Source organism: Apium graveolens, chromosome 5 (genome assembly GCF_009905375.1).
Source record: "Apium graveolens cultivar Ventura chromosome 5, ASM990537v1, whole genome shotgun sequence".
Lineage (NCBI taxonomy): Eukaryota > Viridiplantae > Streptophyta > Magnoliopsida > Apiales > Apiaceae > Apium > Apium graveolens.
In genome coordinates this window covers 97,064,046-97,074,833 of record NC_133651.1, presented here as the reverse complement: position 1 = coordinate 97,074,833, position 10,788 = coordinate 97,064,046, and the positions used below count along the sequence as shown (strand labels likewise).

The 10,788-nt window shown below is 36.4% G+C and overlaps 1 non-coding gene across 1 annotated transcript; it reads left to right on the top strand.

The window, feature by feature from the left end:
- Positions 1–10,204: 10,204 nt before the first annotated feature.
- On the top strand, positions 10,205–10,311 carry LOC141662674 (small nucleolar RNA R71). The gene has a single exon (XR_012550776.1). It is a non-coding gene; the product is annotated as a small nucleolar RNA R71 (small nucleolar RNA).
- The last annotated feature ends 477 nt before the right edge of the window (positions 10,312–10,788 follow it).

The following is a 10,788-nucleotide window of genomic DNA, read 5'->3' as shown; positions in this document are numbered from 1 at the left end:
GGAATCCATTCCAACTAAAACTCAAGCATCAAAACCCTTAGTGGTATTTGAAGATATTAAGGTGGTGGATCCTTACAGGAACATTCATGATGAACCTATTATGCCTAAGGATGAACCAATAGACTGAGAAAGTCTACCAATTCGTGACTTCAATTTGCCAATCCTTAACAAGCCAAAGAGAACAAAGTCAAGAGCAGTCAAGAAAGTGAAGTTGTCACCTCTCAAATCCAAATCTCTAACCAAAGCTCTATCCAAAGTCAACAAGGGAGATTACATGTACTTATGTGACATCAAGAAATTCTCTAATCTAAACCTCTATCTAAATGAACTGGAAGAAGTTAGAGGGACTGATGCCTACAGGAATCTACCTGAAAGGTTAGTTTTCAAGTACAAGGGAGGAAAGGAGATTCAATGGCCCCTTCACATGATCCTTCAAGAAAGCCAATTTATGCTGATAAAGGTTTATTCATCATTCAAGAAGAACTTTGGATTCAATGTAAATGCAAGAAGACTTGTTCTAAAGAAGATTGAAGAACTGAGGAGTACTAGAGCTAAAGATGCACTCCCAAAGACTCTAACTATTCCTTACATAGGGAGTAGAGTGCATCTAAGGCCCTACTAGCTGATGGAGTTCATGGATGACAAAGGAGTTAGAAGATTTTTCAGATTAGAAGACCAATTGAGCATCTCTAGCAATGAGACTCTTTTGGAAATGCAAGAAAAGCTAAATCTCTCATAATCTGATGAACTGGAATTCCACAGACAGCTCCAAAATCAGATAGAAGAAAACAACAGAAAGCTTGGAAAGAGATCCATATCTTCAAGGAATTAGATTAATTTGCTCAGTCTAGAGGAGCACCTTGAAAATGACTGTGAGCTAATCTTTGTGCATTTGGTTATTTGAAGCACTTTACAATTTTATCTACTTTTGTATTTTTAGGGTGTTTTGTTATCATCAAGTTTCTCTTAATTTATGGCTATAATTCCAGTAGACATAAATTGGGGGAGATTGTTGTGGATATGTTGTGAACTTGATGATTTCATTAACAAAACACCTTAGTAGATTTTACTTAGTGAAAAATGTAGCACTCGACGGATAAGGAATATAGTCCCGATGGATGACTCAATATAGTCCCGACGGATGATGATTTATTATCCATCGAGTGAGTAGATTGTGTAATAATGAGTCTGTAGCACATTTCTGCATATACCTTGTTTAGATTCTGTAGTAGCACTCAAGTCATGTTGACTTTAATTAGATATGCAGAATAGGTTGATTAATTATACATAGATGATGTCTTGTAATTCTGTATAAATGAAATGAAGTCAAGTTCCAGATAGCTACCCGACGGATAAACAATAATGCCATTCGACGGATGATCAACAAGGCAACTCGACGGATGATCATGTACCTGACGGATAATTAATTCAAACATCTGTTGACAGTGACAACACAGTCACATGCGTCGAGTGTATGCAAAAGGAATGTGGAAGCCTATTCAACTGGGTTTTAGAGGACAAAGAAGCATTGCCATTTCCATGCTATTATGAAGATATTCAAAGATGTTGGAATAGAGTAATGAAGCAGCATAGTATTAGACTTGATAGGTTTTGTTTTATTATCTTGTCTTATTACTTTGTAATTTTGCTGATATATAAACCAAAAGTAGCAAATAGAAAAAAAAAGACTAAGAACATCATCTCAGAGAAACAATTGTAAGCTGCATCCTAAGCATTTCTCTGTAAACTTAGTTGTTCATATTTGTAAGCAGCTGTGAGCTAATCTTGCTACACATAGTTCTTTTGATATAATATATATCTCTGGTGGATACATTCAAATCCACCAGAAAGCTTTTAAAGACTTGTGTTTTTAATTACTTGTGTTTTGATTTTACTAACTTCTTATTCCGCACTTTGCAAATTAAACACTTATATATTATTAAGATAGAACATTTTATATCTTTTTGAAAAAGGTTCAAGAATTCCATTCAACCCCCTTCTGATATTCTTGTTGCACTGTTAGGGACTAACATATTGGGTTAAATTAAGTGATCAAATAAGAAACCCAATTAGATTTTAATTTATGGTATGGACCTAATAAGTGGATACCTAATACCAGGCCCAATTAAATTATAATGGGAGGTTTAATTAGGTGGTATACAAAAGGATTATAGTCCCCAATATATCAAATATACGTAACTGTTTATCTTCTACCCATCAGAGAGAGCCATTGAGAAAACCCTAAGGAGTACTTGGTTGAGGAAGACAATAATCAAGAATATTATTCAGATTCAGATATTGTTATAATTATAGCCTTATGGATTCAGGTACGCTTCCGTCTTCGGTTTTAATCTCGATAATTAGATATGATGATTACGGTCCTTGTCTCTATCTTAGAGAATTATATGTTTATAGAATTTCCAGATTCTATCAATTGGCATCAGAGCCACTTCATATTTGAATACTGAGAATTTATTTATGCGAAATTGATTCGTAATTCTTTTTAAATTTTATTCGGTTATTGATTTCCAAGGTAATCTGAACAATTTTATTTTCTATGCTCGATTCAGAGACATTGTTTTGGTACTTGACGCAAGTCAGGTAACAAGTTTGGTCTTGATATGTATTTGGCTCATTAGTTTAATTTATTTACTTGGCTAATTTACTCTTGTTAATCATGTGAACCGATGTATCAATATTCCTTAGTTTCATATTACATAGTTATTATAGTCTATAATTTACCAATACATGTTATTGCCGAGTTTTGTTTATAATAGGATGATATTATATTCCGGTTAGTTGCGGTAATTTAGATGTATTATATGACTGAACGAGTACATAATTCGGTTAGTAAGCTAGAAAGTAAAGAATATATTATATTTGTGAGTTAAATTTAATAGTTGGAAAATTATTATTAACTTATTTATTTAAGTGGTCGAATATTTTTAAGTTGAATGATTGAAACAATATGCCACCAAAGTGACCTCTTTTGTGTAGATTAATTAATTTAAAAATATTATTATGACGATAGAATATTTAATTTTATGTAAATTTTATCGGCCCAAAGGAAGGTAATATTTGACCAAAATTAAAATATTCTTGTGATAATAAGTATATAACAATATTAAGTTTTTCATGTGAATAATAAGTCGGTCAAAAGAAAAACATATTATTTGACAGAAATTAATTGTTAATACTTGATTATTGTGTGGAGAGTACCAATTGCAAATCAAATTTTCTTTCCAAAGACTAAAATTTAATGTTGCGCTAGGAATCTTGTGATGGTGTTGCCAATATTTAAATTTATCACATTATTGTATATACTATTTTTGAGCATTATGTTGTCTATTTGTTTTCTATTATAGTTACTGCTTCTGTTAATTCTGCTTCCGCTCAATTGAGCATGATTCCAATGTTGAATGGGACAAACTATGTCACGTGGAAAGATAATGTTGAAATCGTTCTTGGGTGTATGGATCTTGACCTTGCGCTAAGGAAAGAGCAACCAGTTCCCAATACGGATGATCCTAAAATGGATCAAATTGAGAAATGGGAACGCTCTAATTGCATGTGTCTGGCGATCATGAAGCGAACGATTCCAACTGGCTTTCGGGGCTCTATTGTTGAGAGTGCAAGTGCCAAGAAGTTCCTCTCCGAGATTGAGCAATATTTTGCTAAGAATGAGAAAGCGGAAAAGAGTAATCTTCTGTCAAAACTCGTGACCATGTAGTATAAAGGAAAGGGGAACATAAGGGAGTACATTATTGGGATGTCTAATATTGCTGGCAAACTCAAGGAACTCAAGTTAGAACTTTCGGATGAGTTACTTGTTCACTTGGTTCTTATTTCTCTGCCTCCTTAGTTCGGACACTTTGTGGTGAGTTATAATACTCAAAAGGAAAAATGGACTCTTAATGAGCTCATTTTACACTGTGTGCAAGAGGAAGAGAGGGTTTTACAAGAGAAAACTGAGAGTGCTCACTTGGCATCAAGCTCTCATGATAAGAAAATAAAGAGAGGTAAGGATATTGCAAATGGAAAACCCAAGCATCAGTTGCAAGAGAGGCAGGATAAGGTAACAACCTGCTACGTTTGTAAGAAGGCTGGACACATGAAGAAAGAGTGTTTCAAATATGCTACTTGGCATGTGAAGAAGGGTAAGACTTCTGTCTTTATTTGTTCTAAAGTTAATTTGGCTTCTGTACCTAAGGATACTTGGTGGATAGATTCTGGTGCTATTACTCACATAAGTGTATCTATACAGGGTTGCCTGTGGAGCCGACCTCCAATTGATGCCGAAAGATTCATTTATGTGGGCGACGGAAATAAAGTTTCAGTTGAAGCTGTTGGAACATTTAGATTATTATTAAAAATTGGTGTTTATTTGGATTTATTTGAAACATTTGTTGCATCGTCTTTGAGACGGAATCTTATTTCTATTTCCTGTTTGGACAAATATGGCTACACTTGTTCTTTTGGAAATAATAAAGTGGGTTTCTCTTTAAATTCAAATGTGGTTGCCACCGGTTCTTTGATTGATAATCTTTATATGCTTGATACTGTTACTTTTAATAATGAAATTTTGCACTCAAGTGCAAGAGGTACAAAGCGTAAGTTAACTAAGAATTATGCTATGTTGTGGCATATGCGATTAGGTCATATCTCTAAACAGAGAATTCGGAGGCTTGTGAATGATAGAATTCTTGATCCCTTAGATTTAAGTGACTTTCAAGTCTGTGTTAAATGCATTAAGGGAAAACAAACAAACTCGAGAAAGTTAGGTTCCAATAGAGCTACAAGTGTCTTGGAACTGATTCATACCGATATATGTGGACCATTCCCTACGGCCTCTTGGAACGGTCAACGGTATTTTATCACGTTCATATATGATTACTCTAGGTATGGTTACCTATACTTGATACATGAGAAGTCACAAGCTCTGGACGTATTTAAAGAGTATAAGGCTGAAGTTGAACTTCAGCTAAGCAGTAGTATTAAAGCTGTCAGATCTGATCGTGGTGGTGAATACTACGGTATATATGATGGATCAGGTGAGCAACGTCCAGGACCCTTTGCTAACTTCCTAAAGGAGTGTGGAATTGTCCCTCAGTACACTATGCCAGGAAAACCAAATATGAATGGTGTTGCTAAGAGGCGAAACCGTACTCTTAAATATATGGTGAGAAGTATAATAAGTCATTCTTCCATGCCTAAATCACTTTGGGGAGATGCACTAAAGACTGCAATTTATATCCTTAATCGGGTTCCAACTAAAGCAGTTTCCGAAACTGTTAGGGCAAAAACACGCGCTAAAATTCACGCAAGTATATGCGTTCACAAGTAGTATAAGATATAAATCATATTCATTCCCACAGAGACTGGTTTAGGTTAAGTTCAATTTATGCACCTATGCAACAAGGTATGGTTATCGCTCAATGCTAAGACAAATAACAAATTGGGTTTTTATTAAACTAAGATATTATACTAAATAACATTAACTAAGAGAATTGAGGTTAAATTACTATATATGACAAACATGGGATTCTAACTTCATTACTACTTCATTCCAAGTCATTATTCTTAACTTAGCATGTGATGGTGATGACACTAATCAGATAATACGAAACTAGTAAACGCCAACTTTCATTGTACGAATACCCTACTACCAAGCATCCACAAAAAAGATAGAAGTTGAATAGACACCAATTATGCTTAGTCCTTATATGTCTATAAGAATTGAAAACATAACGGTTTAATGCGCAAGTTATCTATTGTGATTACATAGGGCAAATAAGATTGTTAAAATTACCTACGAATCATGCATAACAAATACATGAACCTATGCTAGCATGGCAAGTTCTAAACCTCTATATTCACTGTCGCTTCAATAGAGATTAACATGCTATCTTATATGTTAGCTACGCACATAAGACGAATAAGCACAACCGATACTAGGATATCAATCAATCACTACACACCAAGATATCGAAATAAATTAATTATTGAAATCCATAAGTAAATCCGCTAGAATCCCATGATAATAATTAGCCCATAATTGAACTAATCGTCATCATGGGTTCCAATGAAAGCAAGGTATAAAACAAGGTCTTAATAAACTGAATAATAATCAAAGTACGAATAAAAAAAGGTCTAGGTTCAACAAGAATGAAAATGAGCATCCAAAGTTACAACTATTTTCAAAGAATCACAAGTAGAAAATAAGATCTTCTTTTTCGGAGTTGTTTTGTGCTTCTAGGTCTTCTCCTTGATCTCCCAATATTCCCGGATGATGAAAACCCATTTTTTAAGTATATATAAGCCCCTAGTGGACCTGTACCCTTAAAATTATCAAATTCCACTCAAAAAAGGCTTTTTCAGCGAAATCAGGCGCGCATCAGCATGTGGTCGCGTGCGGGTCTGACGCGGCCACGTGTTGGCATGCGGTCGCGTGCACTTCTGATGCGGCCAAGTGGGCGACTTCTGGAAAATTCTGATGAAACTTATTTTGGCCATTACTTGAGTTCTACTCGTCAGAATTAGGTGATTCAACTGCGCACGCGAAGCTAACGAGATTCTCTACAACTTGACAATGGCCATGACTTCCAAATCTGATCATTTTTCATCATATTTCCTTTAAAAGATCATTTCTTCATTTAACTAATACTTAAATGCAATAACATAAAAATACATCAAAATACCAACAACTTGAGTCCAAAACACCAATTTAAACTTGTACTAAAGCGTTCCAAGTGGATATAAAATCCACTTATCACACCCCCAAACTTGAATCGATGCTTGTCCTCAAGCATAAACAGACTTAAAACTACAAAATAAACCTAATACATGAATGCAACTGCGTGAATGCAACTAAATGATAATGCAATCGATCCCCTCAGAATAAGCCAATGCCTCTAAGAATGCAATGACTTAAAACAGAGTTCGAATAAATCCCACAAACCAACTTACAAACCAGAAACGTTCGTGAGTGGAATGCTTAACAGATGTCTTTCGATACTAGATCAATAACCATAACTTATCTATCATCAAAACAATCAAAAGTTTATAAACATAATAGAAAATAAACGCATTATGACTCACAACACCTCCTTTCTGCTAGAGTTATACACGGATTCACACTATTATTGAACACATAACAAAGATGCTTATTTGACCGTGCAATGAATGAGGTCCCAAAAGACTTATGCAATAATACCCATGTAGCCAGCGTTAGGTTAGCGGATCCCGGACTATAGAAGCCTTAGGTCACTAGGCACAAAGTCCCCTAGCTTAATAACTCGAGTATTAAAGAGCTCACTCTTGATCAATTATGCATGAACACATACTTTTTTTTCTTTTTTTCTCTTTTTTCTTTTTTCTTTTTTTTTCAATAATTTTTGAATGAGTGTGTTTCACTCCATCTCATTCAACCCTAGACTACTCATAAAAATATGAGCTGGCTACTAGCCATTTGACGCTTAGCCTTACAACAACTAGCAATAAAATCCAAGTTTTTCTCTAGATAAAAAAATTAGTGTTTTTACGTTATTACGAGAATATCACAAATTCTAAATATAACCAAGTGATTAAATCTCAACAACAAACAAGTATGATCTTGATCTAGATCAAAAGCAACCCTATAAGACTTTGTGAAAATATTTGTTTCTGGCATGCAAATCAATTCATTAGGACTTAAACATCCCTCTATTCGTCATCACCACACTCAAATCAACATCAACTTATCAAATATCATAGTTCATCTTAAGGAATTATGCTACATATGCATGCAAATGAAACTATATAAAATCACATAAAAACAAAAAAATATGTCCTAAATGAACAATCATGCAAAAATATGAATGAACTACAACTAAACATGCAATATGAATCTATATGAATCTATATGGACACACACACACTACTAACCCTTACATCATCACCCCCAAACTTAAAATTTTCAATGTCCTCATTGAAGGTAATAATAAGGATTTTAGGCATACCTAGTCGTCGGAAGAATCACCCTCGTCGGGTGGAGGATCAGGTGGCCAATCAACCTCGCCACCAGTGTCTCAAACAACAGTACCGAAAGTGTGTGTCAAATCTTCAGCAAAATATCGGTGGATGACATGCATGGCCTCCATACGCCTAGTCAATCTTCTATACTGTGCATCACCAACACAAGTCCTATCAACTACCTGTTGCACATGAGAAGAACCCTCTGTACGCACGGGAATATCCGTCCATCCACTCTCTACATTATCAAAAATATATTTCAACCCCTTATCATGGGGTTTACCTAAGAATGAATAACTCAAGTGATCTGGTATTCGGTTGAGCTCAAGTGTGGGAGCTTCTTGAATAAATGGTTCAAAACGCTCCTGAGAAATTTTCAGCTTTACTAACCCAAGAGAATCGAATGGCATATCCAACTTCCTCATCCACGGAGGTGCATTCAAATCCTGCAATTGCTCTGCTCCTTCCTTGTCATCAATAACTGATTTCCCCATTAAGGACCTCTCTAAGGTCTCTGACTTTGGTAACTGCTCAAGTTCCGAATTCACGACAGAGTCTACCCACTTTACTTTAAAGCACTCCTCTTTAGCTGTGGGTAACTTTATTGCCTTGAACACATTAAAAGTGACCTTCTGATCATGAACCTTCATCATAAACTCTCCTTTTTGTACATTAATCATAGTTCGGCCAGTAGCAAAGAATGGTCTCCCCAAGATAATGGGAATCTTCTTATCCTCCTCAAAGTGAAGAATTACAAAGTCAGCAGGGAAGATGAGTTTATCCACCTTAACCAATACATCCTCCACTATACCTCATGGATAAGCGATGGAACGGTCAGCTAGTTGCAATGACATGTATGTTGGTTTCGGATCAGGCAGACCAAGCTTCTTGAATATAGATAAGGGAATCAGATTGATGCTAGCTCCTAAATCATATAAACACTTGTCGAACGACAAGTTTCCGATGGTGCAAGGAATAGTGAAGCTTTCAGGATCTTTAAGCTTTGGAGGTAACTTTTGTTGCAGCACAACACTGCATTCCTCCGTAAGAGCAACGGTCTCTAAGGCATCGAGCTTCACTTTTTGAGAGAGAATACCTTTCATAAACCTCACGTAGCTAGGCATCTATTCAAGAGCTTCAGCGAAAGGTATGTTGATATGAAGTTTCTTGAACACCTCCAGAAACTTAGCAAATTGCTTATCCAATTTCAGCTTCTACAACCTTTTAGGAAAAGGAGGTGGAGGATAGACCTGTTTCTTCGCTGTATTACCCTCATGAGGAGTGTGTTCCACAGTTTTCTTCCTTGATTCCACTACTGCTTCCTTCTGCACATCTTCTATAGCCAAAACTTCAGATTCTGGAACTTGAGATTTTTCAGGGCTTGCACCATTCCCAAACCTTAATGTAATTGCCTTAACCTGCTCTTCTGCTTCCCTCTTTCCTGAAACTCCTGTATCACTAGAAAGCGTTTCTGGTAGTTGATTCAATAAGGCGTTAGCAATTTGTCCTATCTTGTTCTCCAGATTCTGGATAGAAACAGCCTGGCTTTGGCATATAAGAGCCTGGTTTTTGCACATAAGCCTCAACTCCTCCAATTCAGATTTTTCATTCGAAAATAGACTTGCATCATGAGTTTGTTGTTGAAGTTGGAGTTGTTGTCTTGGTGCAAATTGTTGCTGAAAACCAGGAGGGTCGAATTATTTTTTCTCCAAACTACCGAAACGGCTGTTGTATTGCATTCTGATTGTTGCTCCATTTGAAGTTAGGATGATTCCAGTTGTCAGGATGATAAGTGTCTGGAACTGGTTGCTGCGATCTCTGAAAGTTGCTCACAAACTGAGCTCGTTCACTAGATATACTGCATTGCTCTATTGCATGCGAACCTGCACATAGCTCACAAACACCGATTATCTGATTAACACCCTAGTTAGCCAGAGAATCAATCTTCATAGACAATTCCTTTAGTTGAGTAATGATAGCCATAGCTGTATCCACCTCAAGAACTCCTGCTACCTTGCTCTGTGGCAATCTCTGGGCTGGATACTGATATTCATTAGCAGCCATCAGTTCAATTAGATCATAAGCTTCCCCATAGCTCTTCACCCATAATGCTTCGCCTGATGTTGCATCGAGCATGGGTCTGGACTGTGCTCCCAACCCATTATAAAAACAATTGATGATCATCCAATCAGGCATTCCATAATGAGGACACTTCCTAAGCATCTCCTTGTAGCGCTCCCAAGCTTCACATAGCGATTCTCCCGTTTGTTGCGTAAATTTAGTAATAGCATTCCTGAGTGCAGCTGTCTTCGCCATAGGGAAGAATTTAGTAAGAAACTTCTGAGCAAGATCTTCCCAAGTAGTAATCGAACCAGCTGGTAGAGAGTGTAACCAACTCTTAGTCTTGTCCCTTAGAGAGAATGGGAACAGTCTCAGCTTCACAGCATCTTCAGAAATACCGTTGAACTTGAAGGTATCGCAGATCTCAATGAAATCCCTAATGTGCATATTGGGATCTTCAGTTGGAGAACCCCCAAACTGGATTAAATTCTGCACCCATTGAATTATGCCAGGCTTGATCTCAAAGGTATTAGCTGTTATAGATGGTCGGACAATGCTAGATTGAATGTCATTGTTCTTGGGTTGAGAAAAATCCATCAAGGCTTTCGTTCATGCTGCTGGATCTCCCATTGTAATGAGTACCTGAAACACAAACAAATAAGCCATGAAAGTAAAAGAATCCGAGTCAGTGAACTTTAACGACCACTGATGACAAGC